The sequence below is a fragment of the Rhinopithecus roxellana genome, chromosome 6, assembly GCF_007565055.1.
Source record: "Rhinopithecus roxellana isolate Shanxi Qingling chromosome 6, ASM756505v1, whole genome shotgun sequence".
Taxonomy (NCBI): domain Eukaryota; kingdom Metazoa; phylum Chordata; class Mammalia; order Primates; family Cercopithecidae; genus Rhinopithecus; species Rhinopithecus roxellana.
Genome location: NC_044554.1, coordinates 123,365,157 through 123,382,594, shown reverse-complemented (window position 1 = coordinate 123,382,594; position 17,438 = coordinate 123,365,157). Strand labels below are relative to the sequence as shown.

The 17,438-nt window shown below is 35.5% G+C and overlaps 1 protein-coding gene across 2 annotated transcripts in view; it reads left to right on the top strand.

Moving 5' to 3' along the window:
- The window catches only part of CALCR (calcitonin receptor), a 155,335-nt gene that overhangs the window by 14,080 nt on the left and 123,817 nt on the right, over window positions 1-17,438 (top strand). The window contains exon 1 of one of the 2 annotated variants that reach the window (XM_010353150.2): window positions 476-752. The exons of the other annotated variant lie outside the window; for it this stretch is intronic. The gene's annotated coding sequence lies outside the window, so the exon portion shown is untranslated. Of the gene's footprint in view, window positions 1-475; window positions 753-17,438 lie in introns of those variants that run through there. 2 annotated transcript variants of the gene reach the window in all.

Below are 17,438 nucleotides of genomic sequence, written 5' to 3'. Positions count from 1 at the left end.
TAGTTATTTCTAATATATTCAGAGACAAGTAAATACTGAATATACATGGTGTTGTGAGAATGAGCATCACAAACCTAAAGGATTTAACATTTATTAAGTTTCATACCTTACTGTTATTTAGGGTGCAAATTTGCAGCAGAGAGATTGTTACACTGTTTGTCAGTCCACCTAGACAGAAGGATAATCAGATGCCCCTGATCACTCCAAAGGCATAAGTTTGAGTTTATAAGAGAAGTTGAGTAAAATACAGTGGACACTGGGAGCCGAGACTTTCAGGAGATCGAGACATCCACAGTGAAACCCGTCTTCTAAAATCAAAAAACCGGCGAGGTGGGGGGCGTGTCCAGCTATGGGGGTGAGCGGGAGAATGGCGCAAACGGAGGCGAGCTTGCAGTGAGTGAGAGCACTGCACTCCAGTCGGCGACGCCTCGCCTCAAAAAAAAAAAAAAAAAAAAAAAAAAAAAAAAAAAAAAAAAAATCCAGTGAGAAGTATAAGAGAGTGGGTGGGAGATAACGTTTGAGAATCTCTTTTGCTGCCCCCAATTTATGAAAATGGCTTGAAAATATTTACAGTCAAAGACCGAAATATTTCCTCAAAGATTAGCTTTGCTCCATTAAAAGTAATGAGTAGAAATATTAAAAAAAAAAAAAAAAAGTTTTAAATACCTGAGTATCTTGCCAGCAACTTAACACTACTGTTAAAAGTGAGGAGAGACACAGCTTTCATCATTGGGACTGCAGGTTTATTTCAGGTAATGGAAATATTTTGGATGAAATAAGAGATTGACTAATGACACAAATAAATCATTCTGCTAAGCTACAAAAGGGCAAAGGTCTTTGTACATAACCCAGGAGGGTGTGAAAGGCACTTTTTAATAGGCAAGCTGTAGAAAACCAGATTGGCCTGGTTCTGCTGAACAGCAATCATGTAAACTGATTTGTTGCATCTTAGGGACTGACGGGAGGGAATGGAAAAGTTTTGGTTCCTCAGTATCTAATTAAGCAGGGCTGTCCTTTGGACAGCCTGGTTTCTGTGCATGAATCTGGGTAAGAAAGAGGTGTGATAGAAGCTTGCCTAATGTGCCTACTAATTTTTAAAGTTACAATTTGCTGCCAGTCTTACCATATTTTCTCAAATAATTTTTCCCACTTCCCTTTTATCCTCATGACATGGAAATTGATGACAGGGACAAGGATTTTTTGTTATTTGACAGATTTTTAAACCTTCCATGTCATCCCAACACACTGCTCTCCTTGCTTCACTCAAGTGGTGGTTTTCTCACTTTAATCAGCAATGGAATCACCCAAAGAGCTTGTCAAAACAGATTGCTGGCTCCACTCCCAGAGTTTCTGATTCAGTCTAAGGTGAGGCCCAAGGATTTGCATTTCTAGTAAGTTCTCAGGTCATTTTGATGCTGTTGGTCAAGCTATCAAACTCACATTCCTTCCTAGGGATTTCATTTGACATACTCTCTTCCCCATCCTTTCCACAGTTCAAGGGGTTTTGAGTGAAGCATTTCAAATTCTTTGCTTCATCACTACCCATGTTTCTAGTATTTTCTTTTCTTCCAGTAATTTCTTTCCAATATTCCAAATTTATATGAGAAAGAACTGTGTAAATAAGGGGAAAAAATTTTGCTTTTTTCATTCCAGTTAAATGATGATAAATACAATAAAAAGAGTCTTTACTTAAACAACTATCAAGAACAACAAGACATGTGAAACCTACCATTTTCCTCTACTGATTCTTTGAGAGATACAGAGAAATAATAAAGCTCTATTTTCTTCAAATGGCATTCTTCTAACTCACTAAAGGTGAAAGTTCCAGGAAATATTTTTTCTTTCTAAAACAAATAGCAGAGTAAATAATGTCATTTTAAATAGTATAAATAAATAAACATTATCAAACCATGGTATACAAAGAAATAAAGATTCTACCAGTATGACTGCTTTGAAAGCTACTACTACTGGAAAAATAATTTTATAAAGCACAAGAATTGTTGTATTTCTTTCTGAAAATTGGATACAGGGCAGTAGGTAGAAGGGTATTTATATTTTTGTTTTATATTGTTTTCTGTATTCGTGATTAATTTCATCAATAAGAATTTTTAAGAAACAGCAAAAAAAAAAGGTGTTTAAAAAGACTATGAGATTTAAGTTTGTTTATTCAGCTCACCTAAATTGAGTGCCTAGTCTGAGCTAAGTATTATTTTAGGCAATTATAATAAAGACAAGGTGACATTTCCCTGAAAGCCTCTAAAGCACAAACTAGGTAATAAGCAAATAAACAAATATAACTAAAAGATTAAAAGGAGTTAGGGTCTTGCTTTTTCAAGGGTCAAAACATGCCATGAAGCTGAAATAGCTAAAGTACTACAGTACTGACACAGAAACGGATAGATTAAGGAAACAAAATAAAGAGTCTAGGAACATACCAGAATTTAGTATATGATAACATTGGCATTTTAAATCAGTGGCAAAATGACAGAAAATTCAAAACAGATATCTACCTTCTATCATACTCAGAAACAAATATTGATATACTAGGAGAAATACAAGATGATATATTTGTTATAATCTAGGTGTTATAATCATAAACATAACACAAAACCCAAAAGCCAAAAGATAAAGAGAGAATGAAAGACCTGACTATATCTAAATATAAAATTTCTATATGGTGATAATTTCTGAAAATAGTAATACGCCAACTAACAGCATGGAAAAAGTATTCACAATGTATAGAACAAATAATATTCATTGAACACATATTCTGTACCAAGCACCATTCTAAAAATTTACAATCACCGTGTTATTTTTAAGACTTAAGAAAAAAACTACCATTTTTTCTTGCATATGTTAATTAGCTTGATTTGGCCATTCCACAATGTATACATATATCAAAACATAAAGTTGCATACCATAAATATATATATAATATTAATTTGTCAATTTTAAAATTTTTGAAAGAGATAAAAACTATCAGATGTGTACTCTTATTATCCTCGTTTTATACATAAGCAGTCTGTGAATTGGAGACATTTGGTAAAGTGCCAATCATCTAGCAAGAAAGAGGCATAACTGGGATTCAAATTCAGATCTCTCTGATTCCAAATTATTAAACACAGAGGTAAAAAGAGTTTCTATAAATTCAAAATAAAAAGGACAAAAAGTAGGAAGTCATGGAAGATGAACCAAATGGCCAAGGTAGTTATGGTATTTAGCCTCACTAATAATCAAAGAGAAGCAGAAAATTTAGTATTGCTTGTGAAAATCACAAATCTTAAATGCTTCGGCCCAGCATTTCTATATATTTTCTACCCTACAGAAATGCGAGTCTTTCTGTACTTATCTTTAGGTGCATCTAGAATGTTCTTTGCAGTATCATTTGCAGTATTTCAAAGATGGATATTGCCTAAATGCCCATCAATAGGGAAATACTCAAATGTATTATGTCATACACCTATTTTAAAAGAATGAGGCAGATCTATATGTACTGACATGAAAATATGGTCATCATATATAAGTAAAAAGAAAGTTTCAGGACAACATAGAGAGAGAGACAAAAAAGATCCTGTTGTATAAAATTATACATTCTACACATGCCTATGTGCACAGAAAAATATCTAGAATGGTAAACCTCAAATTGTTAACTGTTTCTACTTCTGAGGAGTTATGTGGGAGATGTAGAATGGGTATGAGGGAAAACTTTTACACATAAAATAAATTATAAAACAAAAGTTATCTCCAGTTTAGATTTCATAATTTAAAATACATATTTTGTTAAAGGTAATCAGAAAAAAATATATAATGGAAAATATTTTAAAGCAAATTTTAATGAAAAAGTGAAAGACATTTAAAGATATTTGAACTCAAACACTGTAGACCAGTTGTTCTTGAACAGGATCTCAGAATATTGGGAAAATACTTCTCACTTATATCTGACTCAAGAGTATCAGTGCCCTTTAGTGTCAGATTTTGCTTTCATGCCAATATCAGGCCACTGACAATAAGGTCCATCCAAATTCCATTTGTTTTATTTCTGCATCCCTACTCTACTGTTTTAAAGCAAACACTTGCCCCGGGGAAAAAAATTCAAGTATCCCCAAGTATCTTGATGACTTAAGGATAACCTTAATGGATTCAGAAATAATTCCATGGCCATGTTCATTTAGGAACTCTTTGCAGGATGCAGTGTTTGGTTAAGGGAAGCCATACAGTGTGAAATATCTGTCCCAAGCAATTGCTATTTGAGTCACCTCAGTATCACAGAAGAGTTTTACTCTTTTCATTGTTGTTCTAAAAGACCTCAGTGAATATGAATGTTTTCATTACAATAAAAATAGAACAGAAAAACTTGTTCATTCATAAATGCAATAAATATCTGTCCACTGATTAGCCCAAGTATAGTTTCCTTCCTATCAAGTTCTTGTTTATTAAGACCTGTTTTTAAAAATATGATTTCAGATTATATGTTAGCTTTATGTTTCTACCTGTTTTAATAAACATATGATAAACTCAGTGCTGTGCCTAATCTATGCCACTTTGAATAATTACTGGACTGTACCAATAAACTATTTACCAAGTTTGGAATTCAATGTTTCCCATTTGATAAATGTTTGAAAGGGTAAATCCTTTCAAAACAACCTTGAATGAAGGTAGACATCATTCAAAATGCTTAGGTTTTTTTGTTTTGTTTTGTTTTGTTTTGTTTTGTTTCCTTCTCCATAAGTGACTTTTTGCAGTTTAAACCACTATCAAATTTATTTGGGCTGCTAACCCTAGTCCTTTCCTGTCTATTCCAGATGACCCCAGGAGTATGCAGGCTTGTTATTTCTTCCCTATAGCTAGTTTGAGAGTAATAAGTCAGCCCTTTTCTAGCATACCCATAGTCCCTCAGGACTCTGCATTAACTGTACCCACACTGTTTCAAGCACAGAAATGATAGGGCATTGCTGAAGCATGATCAGATAAAAATCCCCTTTCAGCTATCAATCCCTGACCTCCTTTTATTCATCCAAGGAGTTCTCCAGTGTTGTGCAGAGGACTGATACATGAGTAGTATGTCTGTTTGACATTCCCTGTCATCTGGCTGGGACCTGCCTACGCAGAAGTTCCCAGCAGCCCTCAAGCCCAAGGGAGATGGAACCTGACAATTCCCTGTAACCAGCACCGCCAGTCCCCTCAGTGTAGCAGTTCAGTACACAGACTCTGGAGTCAGAGATTCTAAGATCAAGTCTTGGTCTTGCTAGTTACTGCCAATATGGCCTGCAAAAAAACAATTTAATTTTTTCATGCTTCAATTTTCTCACATAATCAATAGGGATGATCCTAGCTCTCAGAGTCACTGTGTCAATAAAGACTGAATGAGTAAGGTTCTCAGCACATGATTAGTGCAGAATAAGTGCTCAAATAATGATATTGTGTACTTTCTAAAATGACATGTACATATAATATATATATATGGCCTGGCAATTTGAACATCTATCATCTTTGCCTTCAGAATTCTGCATTTATCCTATCCTGGAAAATGGGACTTCCCTTTGGAACATAGTGCTTAGATTAAACTGGAAATAAGCCTGCTAATGGCTCTTAAACTTTCTGCTCTTCCCAGTGTGCTATTGCTGGACTCTGTATTGCTATAGTCCTTTCCCATCCCTCCCTTCCATAGGTTTAGTTACCTTGTTCTCACAACCAGAAAGGGTTGTGATCATATAAATCCCTTGTTGGAAATGAATTATGACAGTGTTAACTTTGAGGTGTTAATCATTGAGGTGTTAATCATTGAGTGTTAATCATTGAGGTCACTCATGCTGTCTAGCTTCTATCTTCTTTGATCTCTTTCCTTTCTTCAAGGAAACTTTGCATATGTAAGATGATTCTTATTCTATAAGGAATAGAAACACATATATTCTAGCAAGTGTTGAAAACCTTACTTGCCAAACTCTAGGAAATAGAATTTCATGAGAAATAAATTATATTGTCTAACACATGACTTGTAATAGAAATGATGTTTCCAACAAAGCATATTTTATACACTAATTTTCATGATAACAACTTCTCATATAAAAAAATAAACAGGCAAAAGCAGTCTTGTAGTAATTTGACAAACCCATGTGAAATGTCACAGTAAAGCAAAAAGTGGAGTACATATAGCAATGGAAGGTTTAATCTCTGACCCTGACAGGTTTAACAGTTAAAGTTTAAATCCAAATTTCTTAAACAAACTTACAAAAGCAGAAATGACAAGTAGGTTTCTTTTCATTGTCTACTCTAGATCTCTGCTTTGAGAAGGATGCTGAGGTCACATCTAAGTGCAGTGGGATTTAGTGGCATGTTAGAAGACAATATCTATCATGGCAATAGAGTGGGATGTGATAGGATTTGTATCATGTAGTTACCATCCCTGCTTGCTTTTGGATCACACAGACATCCTCTTGTATACTCAAATACGACATAAATTTGTGGAGAGGGAGAAGACACTAACATTTGGTGGAAGAGTACAGAAGATTAGTCTGAACCAAGTGCTTCTCAAAGCACTTCAAATGTACTAACTCATGGAATCATCATAATAAACACTATAAATATATGCTGTTATTAGCCCCATTTTCCAAATGAGGACATTGAGGCACAGAAAACATCAGTAGCTTGCCCAAGTGATACAGTTAATAATGAGCAGAGCTTATTGACAGAGCTGTCAGGAAATCTGACCCCACTCTGTGTCTTTACCACTTGTATTAATCTGCCTCCAAAGTTTGTTGTGCCAAAAAAAAAAAAAAAAAAAAAAAAAAGGGGGGTAAGTTTTCATTAACATCTTTCTACGGCATGCATTTTGTAAACCTAGCACCACAGAATGCTCATGTAACAAGGGATCTTGCTCATTATCTGGACCAAACTTCCGTCTGTTAAAGGATCCTATCCTTAATACCCAGTACCTCCTCAGGATCTCCCGGCTCTTCCCTTGTTGAGCAGCTCCGGAAACTCTTCGTTGAACCAAAATCTCCCTCCCTCTGGTTCGCACCTTTGGTGGAGCAACACAAACCAATCTACACTGTCTTCCACAGGATGAAAATCTACATCTTGTCAGTGAAATATCTCCACCATGGGTGAAATTTGATGAGAAGGGAGATAGCAGATTTTTTAAATAGCCCATAATTGAATAAAAGCTCATTTTATTTGAAAACTTTTTCCCTCTAAAATAACATGATGTATTTCGAAAGGAGAAGGTGTGAGTTCAGGTGTCCATTATGTAGCCAGACAGATGGATACGTTGTTGTTTTACCATTGCCATAGAAACAAGTGCTATGTTTATCTCATCCAGTGAGGAAGAATTTCTTGGGTCTTTCCCAAAAGTTGTGACATGTGCGACACTGAATATGGTCCACCATGTCCATCTGGACAAAATAAATCCCCTTTTTACTGGGAAGAACTGCTACATAGGGAAGAGGAGAACTCTACTTGAGCATTTCTTCCTATGAGCTCTGTCAATTTCTTGTTATTTGAGATTCACAAATTATCTTTAATACAACAATCTATTAATGTGCTATACTCATGTTTGGAGATAATGCTAATTATCAAAGAAATTAGGCGTCTAGTTATATCCTCTAGAGAACATTGGAAAAGGCCAAAGAGGAATAATTACAGAGATGTGGTTTAATATAAAGGTTTTATATGAAACACGATTCAATCATACTCCTGGCTGTGAAAGTGGCTTTGTAAAGACGGTGCTGAATAAAATATAGCCAATCAATGGGTTCACAAAGATCAGTCTTTGACCTTAGTTTTAGTTGAAATCATATTCGTAGGCCCATTCATTTGTATACCAATGAAGCGGAATCTTAGCTTTAAATGACTTAACGTAAGACCTGAAACAGTGTGGCCTGGGAAAGGGCATCACATAAACTATCAGGACACCCGAGTTCCATCTCCAGCTCTGCCAACAGGTTTTGTGACTTTGCTAAGCTCATAATATTTACTGAGCAACTGTTTGGCTTTGAGAACTTGAGCTGGGCATTTTACCTTATTTAATTTTCATAGCCACTTTGTAAGTTAGGTAACCCATTTACCTTGTACAGATGAGAAAATTTAGTCTTAGGGGCTAATTAACAATGCCCAAGATCACTCAGCTGATAAATGGCAACGCTAGAATGTGATGACTCAAGCTTTTCTCTGCATTAAACTATTTCTATCCCTTCACTTTCTGAGTTTTAGTGTACATCTTTATAGCCACGAGGTCGACATGCTCTGCACATTCTTTGCCACTTTGACATTCTTTGATTTTAGGGTAAATATTTCAATATAATGTCCTGTTCTTTTTATTATGGTTATCTATTTCACTGCTGACAGACCTTTTTCTTAAGTTGTGTCATCTATATTGAAAATTTATCTCAATCATATTTATCAAAATATGAAATCTCTACTTAGATGGGCTTAACACACTATATCATCAGGATATAATTTCACATTTGTGAGATCTGTAAAATAAAGCAAAATACTGCAGAATTTGATTCCTACAGTCCAAAACTACAGATACCTTTGCTGACAGTAGAGGTCACTGGCACCTTCCATCCTCTCCATGCAGGAGATGCTCCCCACAAAGGGTGGCTCTCAAATTTGTTTCCCAAAGGGTCAGAGGGTGGTAGACCAGAAGCTCCTACAAAATTTTACCAAATTCCTCTTTACTTTTGCCGTCACTTTTGACCTAGTGCCTACAAATAAAGTTATTACCGTATTTGTGGAAATGGAATCGAAAACAACTGGCACTAAAAAACCCATGAAGAAGTTGTTGTTATGGTTGTTTGAACATTTAAGAATTAATAATGAGCATGTGAATAATGTAAGCAAAAAGCCCTCAGTAATAAATAGGGGCATCGCTTGTCAAATGAGTTGGAAAAGTTTTACCTGCGTACATCCAGAGCTTCATCCCTAACAAAGGCTCTTAGAACCCTCCCTGATGAAGTAGGCATTTCAAGTTCTTGAGCGCATTTCTTAGGAGTTGACAAGTTCTCCATTAGGTGGCGCAGTGTTAACACTCTGTTAATGGCTTTTTGCCTTTTTTAAAAAGAATTTTCTTTAACTTGTTTGAAAATCTCAGGACGGATATGCTTTTATACATGGTGTTTTCACATACACTCAGCATATTTACTCCATTTGTAGAAATATATTTTGAAATTAAGTAATTTGCAAGCTTTTATATCTTGTTTTGTGTTGGTTTGCTAATTTTAGACTCATTCATAATGCCTTCTTCCTTCAAATATTTAAATTATACATGACTAATTATTTTTTCTTCCTCAGAGATAAGTAGAAGCACATATAAATTTAAAATATACCTTTAAATATTACACATGTTTTTAGTAAACTTCTTGGAAGTGAAAATTTGCAGAAACAAGAATATCTGTGTTGCTTTGCTAGAAGCTGGTATCACAGGTGCACTATTTGCAGTTGAACCATAGTAGTAGCTAAATAAACAACAAGAAGGTCACATGTACAAATTATGCAGATGATTCAGACAAAAACATCAATGCATTTTAGTTATTGGAATATATCAAATAGGTGTTTTGTCATTGCATTCAGATATTGTTCTTGTCTGATACCCTTTAGCAATGGTCACAAAACTCTCTCTCTCTCGTGTGTGTGTGTGTGTGTGTATGTGTGTGTGTGTTTCACCCAAATGGAAATGCTTGGTTATAATTATTGTGAATTCTAAAAATTCTAAAGCGGCCAACATTGACCAAATTGACAAGACAATTTTCTTTCCCTTTCTTTTTCCCCCCCTGAGACAGAGTTTTACTCTTGTTGCCCAGGCTGGAGTGCAATGGCATGATCTCTGCTCACTGCAACCTCCGCTTCCCGGGTTCAAGCGATTGTCCTGCCTCAGCCTCCTGAGTAGCTGGGATTACAGGCATGTGCCACCACGCCTGGCTAATTTTTTGTATTTTTAGTAGAGGTGGGGTTTCACCATGTTGACCAGGCTGGTCTCGAACTCCTGACCTCAGGTGATTTACCTGCCTCAGCCTCCCAACTTGCTGGGATTACAGGCATCAGCCACCATGCCCAGCCTAAATTGACAATTTTCTTCACTAATTTTTCTTTAAAGGGAAAACAAAACGATATACGTAGAATATGTAGTAAATGCCATCTAACCAAGTCATTATTTTTTAAAATAAAACTGATTAAATATTCTATTCTAAATAAAAAATGATTCCACCTCATATTTTGACATATTGTTGTATTTAGTTAAGGTGCAACAAATGATGAACTCTGTCATTTATATTCTGAAGCAAATTATTGCATTTAATTATATTGCCAGTCTGATCTCTTCAGAAGATGAGATTTTTTGTGATTGAAACTGAATTGCCTATTTGTGCTGTTTAAAGCACTACTCTATCGGCAGCATGCGGTCATTTTGGATAGGTTAGCTCCTGGATAGCATCTCTTGAATGCACTTATCATGGTAATGTTTTAACACTGTTCATGGTGTTTACGTTTCAGTTAGGTTACAAAGACACACAGCTGCCCCATTGGCTTTGCATTTTCCATTAACTTTATTTAATAAGGTCTTCATCAAGCCTATCTAGTTTGATTGCTTGAATGAATTTTAAAATCAAGGTCTCAATGTTTTTAATTTGATGTTTTCATTTTTGATACCTTAACCACAAATCCTAACCTAAAATTATTCTCCTGGGAAACTTTCTATGGAAAATCATGATTAACTTCATCTCTTAGTCTCCAGGGCAATTGTCTTTATGTTATTTAACACCAACTTCCTAAGCTGAGTATTTTAAATGGTTTACAAATTCAGAATGCTCAGGAAACTGGAAAATTCAGTAGCTGAGAGGACCTCATTCTCCCTTTTCTATCAGATATCCCTTTTTTTCTCTCTACCTTCCCTAGTTGAGAAAAGGGAATAGACTTGAGAACTAAGATAATCATTTGAAAAATATGTTGTTGCCCTTAGTTATTAAAAAAAAAAAAAAAAAAAAAAAAACAGGTCTAAGAATACTTTCTTGTCATTCAGATTTTAAGATTCCATCTGAATAAAGAGTTCAGCAGCTAAGATAATAAATGGTGATTATCCAACCCCTCCACTGTAAATATGAGAACATGAAGTCAGAAAAAGCTAAATGATCAACTAGACATCCTTCTTTGAATAATTGGCAGAAACTTAACAGTTAGAAATTCTATATCTTTTTTTGTCATATGCTGTAACTGTATTTCCATTTCCCTTCCTAAAAATAAAGAAATAACTTAAATCCAACATAATACCTTTTTCCTTGAAAATTTTTATAATCACAGCATTACAATTCTCAGGGAAAAAAAGAAAAAAAAACTGTATGAAACTTTAAACCTTAATAAAAGTCCCAGGGAATAAAACTTTAAATTCATAAACACACACACACACACACAATTCTTCTGGATTGAATTATTACAAATATTATCAACTCACAATTGGCCAAGAAAACATAACTACATTATGAATTCTAATAATTCCTAAGTATTTAAAGTAAAACTTTTTTACAAATGCCTCTCTTAATGAGATCAATGAAGTATTTTGTTTTGGGTTTTTCTTTTCCTGTTTTTCTTTATTTTAACTAGTTCGTGTATTCATGCTCAAAGATTATATTTTGCTAGAAGTACACAAATATTACCCTCACTTCTATTCATAATATTGTTTTTTCTGACCTCAGTGCTGAAAAACATATTAATATTAAAAGTAAGTGAAATTGGAGTTTTATTATAGTTACTTCCCTTGGTTCTATAAATTTCTCCCTAGTTATATGTCAAAAATCACATGATGATTGATCATTCAGAATTATGTGTAATCATTTTTCAGCTTAACAACTTATTTAGATCCTCCTATAATTTTGTTGAAAGCAAAGAACTGGAAACCACCAGACTTGCAAAAAGCTTTGTTAACCGGTCATTAGAGTCATTCACTTTGCCAACAAGCCCTAGTGTTTGGAGCCAAGATGTTCTTTATATCCCCAAAAGATGCTCTATCCAAGATGAGTGAGAGGTGGGCTTTTGTGTTTTGTTTGTTCTTTTGTAAAGTGGGAGAAGGGTGTTTATGAACAGGAGTTAGAGAAAAGAGAGCTCCTCATACCTCAGACAAGTTGTAAGACAGGTCAATCTTAGGAAAGATAATATACAGAGATTTTAGGACCCAATAACTGACACTCAAAACTACTCATATGCCCTCCCCCTTAGAAAGAATTTCCACAGACAGGGTTATGTGTATACCCATTTTAAAACCACTGTCTTAGGGAAGTCTCAGGGAAGCAATGTTCTGAAGCATGAGGAGTGTGGCCTTGAAATAAACATCTGTTCTCATGCTTAAGCAATCAGGACAGTCCCATAAGCTCCTTTTTTAGGGGCAAACTACCCCCCGTACAATGTTCTGAGGCCTTTGATGAGATGGCACACCTGAAAGTCCATGATAGCGAGGTCAAGTGGATTCAGAAACAGCCCATTAAGTTACTGGGACCAATTACTTGCTTTGAATACTCCGGTGTCACTTTCCAAGTGTGAGGAAACATAATTGCATGGGATTATCTATTGCTGTGATTGAGCTGGGATCACCTGCATTCTAATTCAAACTCCACATGGTTGACCTGTGTGGACTTCTAGTAGATCACCCATATCTCTGCTTTCCTGTCCATAAAACAGAGGAGCAAATTAAGTATGGCCTGCTTCAAATTCTTTGTTGAATGAGTATTAGTACAAATGTGGTTTTAATGGACAAAGCCACCTACAAAAATTATTCAAATTAAATAGTATGCTTCTAATTTTTAAGGCATTGGAAATTTTAAGTAACAAAAAAGTAAATTTGTTAGGATAATAAATGACATTTCGAATGCAATTTACTTAGTACTTTTCATGTATTTGTTTATATATCCCCCAATGTTTTCTGCATTCAGAAATTAGAAATCAATAAACTGCAGTGCTATCTATAGCATTATGTATAACATAAACTATAAAGGGGACTGCGATCTATAAATTTACATAGTGTTTTCTGTGACCCTAACTACCAGCTAAAATATGCAATCTCTAGCTTTCATCCAGATCTGCCAAGAGTAGAGTTCCCACAAGTCAGATAACAGGTTCTAAGAGGTCTGTACCATGAGATCAAGGGTCTTTTCCCATGTTTTTTGGAATTTGCTAGAGTCAGGTGAGAGAATTTCTATCTCCATTCTGCACTTTCATCTCAGGTGCCTTCTGAGAGCTTGTCCCTTCATATACTCACATAACTCCTTTACCCAACTATGGGAGGATATAGATGAGAATGAAGGCATACATAGCAGTTTATCTTGAGGAAGAGAACCCAAGTCTGCATCCAGTTTCTCCTCCAATCTAATAATATCCTTTGAATTAGAAGTCATGCAGGGTGTGGTGGCTCATGCCTGTAATCCCAGCACTTTGGGAGGCCAAGGCAGGTGGATCACTTGAGCCCAGGAGTTCAAGACCAGCCTGGTCAACATGGCAAAACCCCATCTCTACCAAAAAAATACAAAAAAATACAAAAATTATCCAAGTGTGGTCATGCATGCCTGTTATCCCAAGCTACTCAGGAGGCTGAGGTGGGAGGATCACTTGAGCCAAAAAGGTCGAGGCTGCAGTGAGCTGTGATCGCACCACTGCACTGCACCCTATCTCAAAAAAAAAAAAAAAAAAAAAAAAAAAAAAAAAAAATTGACGCTCACTCATGGGCCCAGCTTCAGGACAAATGTTGGGAAGCCACCATTTCAGGCTCTGAGGCCAGACAGTCTGGGTTTGACTTCCAGCTACTGCCACTTAAATACTGTGTGGCTTTAAATAAATTATTTACCCTTTATGTAAATCAGTTCCTCAATGAGGATCATAATAATAGCATCTTTGTCACAGTTCTCTTTAAGATAAAGGGTAATCAGTCACATAAAAATAGTATAACCATATAAATTGTCATTCAAACTGGTACACTTTTGTGAGTGAACAGGGATGTTATTAATAGTTACCTCAGGACAACAGGTGTGAGCCAGTACTTTATTGGGAAATACAGGGTGTAGGGGTTTGCTCTATAATAAAACACCTGGCATGATACCTGGACCTTGCATGATACCTGGACCTTGTTAGAGTTAATGGGCTATTCACATCCTATTAATAAAATATTGATATTGCCTATGGGATTATGAAAAAAAAATTTCTTAGAATATGGCATTCTCTTTCATATCAGCATTTTCTGAATTGTTAATTTGCAGCAGTATTTTTTTGTTGTTGTCATTTTTTTTTTTTTAGTAAGGGGAGAGAATGTGCTCAAATGTATATGTGTAGGGGAACTTCTTATCACTGTTTCACTTGTTTAGCCCCTACTCTAATCCCTAATTAGGCTTAGTTGCTAGAGAAAAGCTCACTTTGTCCAAGAGAAACCCAAGCATGGAGTGTAGTAGTAAGGAGATTCCTTGCTTTTGCTCCAATCTCCACCCTTGTCAGATGATGAAAAAGGGGTGATATGAGGTCAATCCCGTGGTAGTAGCAGGACTAAAGTTTAACTTCAGGAAGTTGACAGCTATTTTTTGTTTAGATTTAAAACATTTTAATACTGTGTCAAAAATCCAGCAAAAATAATTGGTAATTCAGAAATCCCATGAAGTAATCGCTATACTTCTTGCCAGCATAGGGTCTTTTTAAAACATGTTCTCAGGGTCCTGGCTAGCCTAGCATCAGCTGCCCCAAAGATGGAACTTCCATCATTTTTTGGCAAAGCATCATCAAAGTCCAGCAGGCAAGGTCGTTTGACCTGGATCTTTTAATTCAACATAATCCTAATATGAGGACACATCACGTTAAATTTCTGTTAAATGCAACTTCTTAACCAAAATTCACTTTGTTTGATTCTGTCTATCTAGAGGCAGAAATTACATTGGATAGTTTAAATTCTTTTAATATTTATTTTCCTTCTAAGTCTAAATTTAACAAAACCAGCACTCTACAGCCGGAGGACAGGATTTTTAATCTATGTAACCTCAAAAGCAACAGCATACATGAAAGTCATATTTTATTCAGGAGCCGACTAAGTTCCTTTATTCCTGATAATAATATCAACTGGAACAGCATTTGTGTAAGGCCTCTGTGTTTACAAGGTAGGCCGAGAGACATATCACATGAGTACCTTATCCTTTCCATCCCACCAACTTAACCTGCAGCAGGCCCAACCTTATCCGTGAAGCAGCCTAAAGAAAAAGTCCAAGCAATAGTACCGCAGAGCACGTTTTCTGCCCTTCTCCGCAGTCCGGGGAAAGTGTGGGACAGCTCCAGAAAAGATGAGTTCATATTCAGCCTGGGAAAGCTCACAGCGGCCTTTTCTGCTGCACAGCATGAAATGAGCCATGAGCAGCATGAAATCACTGACCACAGGTGTAGAGATTCGCAGTGACATAAATATCTTTGCTGTTGAGCAGTTGGAGGAAAGCTGTGGGAAGATTTGCCACAAGCTCCTCCTGGCCAAATCTGCCTTTATAAAGGAATCATCATTTAGGTCACACTGTTGCTGAGAAGCTTGGTGAGTCCCATTCCAAGTTCCAATTAAAAGACCCACGAAGAATTAGAAAAACATGTAGATGAGTCTATATCTCAGACCATTCAAAAGAGAAAAGCAAAATACCATACAGTGCAAAACTAAAATCTTTTATGTGTGAAAAAAATCTTCATAAACAAAATTTACAAAGAAAAATAAAGGCAAAATCACAATCTATATAATAGATAAGTTATTAAAAATACATCCACGATGTTTTAAAATTCTTTCAAAAATGACAAACTAATATGAAAATATGCAAAGAAAATAGAAAGCAAATACCAAAGGGAGAAAAAGTCTTAACAAAATATATGAAAAATGTTCAAATTTACTAACGATGAGAGATGTAAACAAATGTAACTAGTACAATATTTGCCTACAACCTGGAAGACTTTTTAAAAAATTGTGAACACCCAGCCTTAGCTAGCATATGGAGACTCTAGCCCACCTGATTTTAATTTTTTAACCCTTCTTCCATTTTATTAATATTTGGTATCAGAAGAAATTTCGTTTTTCTTTTATTCATTAATTTTTTCATTATTTGTTTTAGTTTCTTATCAATGTAAGCAGGATATAGTTTTTTTTAACAAAATTAAAAGTTACTATCTTTCAATGGAAGAGTGTATTCCAACTACATTTATTGTTTTATTGTCATAATTGTCATGATTGGTCTTAAGTTATGCTGTACATTTTTCAATTTCTATTCTGCTTTTTTATTTTGTTTGTATGTTAAGCAGTTTATGTCTTGTTTACTTTTAATTTCTACTAAAATATAAAAGGCAGAAGTACTGTAGCAATTATTATCACATATAAATATACCCTAAGTACTAATTATGATAATTACTGAGACCAGTAATGGAAGAAACAATACAATTAAGCAATAATTTAAAGTATTAAATATGATAACTTTAACAATTTGATAGACTAACGTGTAGTTGTTAAAATTTTGGTTTTAAAAAATTGGGCCTGGAAAAAAATCTAATTGGAAAAAAATCTTAGCCAAAAAAACTAGTTACAGTATGATCTCAAATGCACAATAACTGTACATTCTCAGGTGTGTGTGTATATATGTATAATCATTGGCCGCACAATGACATTTAAGTCAAATATAGACTGCATAAACAACAGTGGTCCCATAAGATTATAATGGAGCTGAAGAATTCTTATCATCTAGTGAAGCCATTGCCATGCTCACATCATAGCCTTACTTTCCATGCTTGTGGTGATGCTGGTGTAAATGAACCTGCTGCACTACCAGTTGTATAAAAGTGTAACATACACAGGCCTGGTGCAGTGACTCATGCCTGTAATCCCAGCACTTTGGGAGGCCTGAGGTGGGCAGATCACTTGAGATTAGGAGATCGAGACCAGCCTGACCGGCATGGTGAAACCTGGTCTCTACTAAAAATATAAAAATTAGCCAGTTGCCATGGTGGGCACCTGTAATCCCAGCTGCTCAGGAGGCTGAGGCATGCAAATCACTTGAATCTGGGAGGTGGAGGTTGCACTGAGCAGAGATCGTGCGACTGCACACCAGCCTGGTGTGTCTAGCTGTAGCCCTATATACAACTATAATACAACTATAACTGTAGCCCCAGAGCATGACCCTATCTCAAAACAAAAAACAAAAACAAAAAACAAACAAAAAGTGTAGCATATACAATTATGTGCGTTACATAATATGTAATAATAAAGGAATATGTTGATGGTTTATGTATTAATACACCATACCTTTTATCATTATTTTAGAATGTACTCCTTCTACTTACTTAAAAAAAAAAAAAAAATCAGTGAACTGCAAAACCATCTCAGGCAGGTCCTCCAGGAGGTATTCCAGAGGCAACATTGTTATCACTGGAGATGACAACTCCATGTGTCTTATTGCCCCGACGAC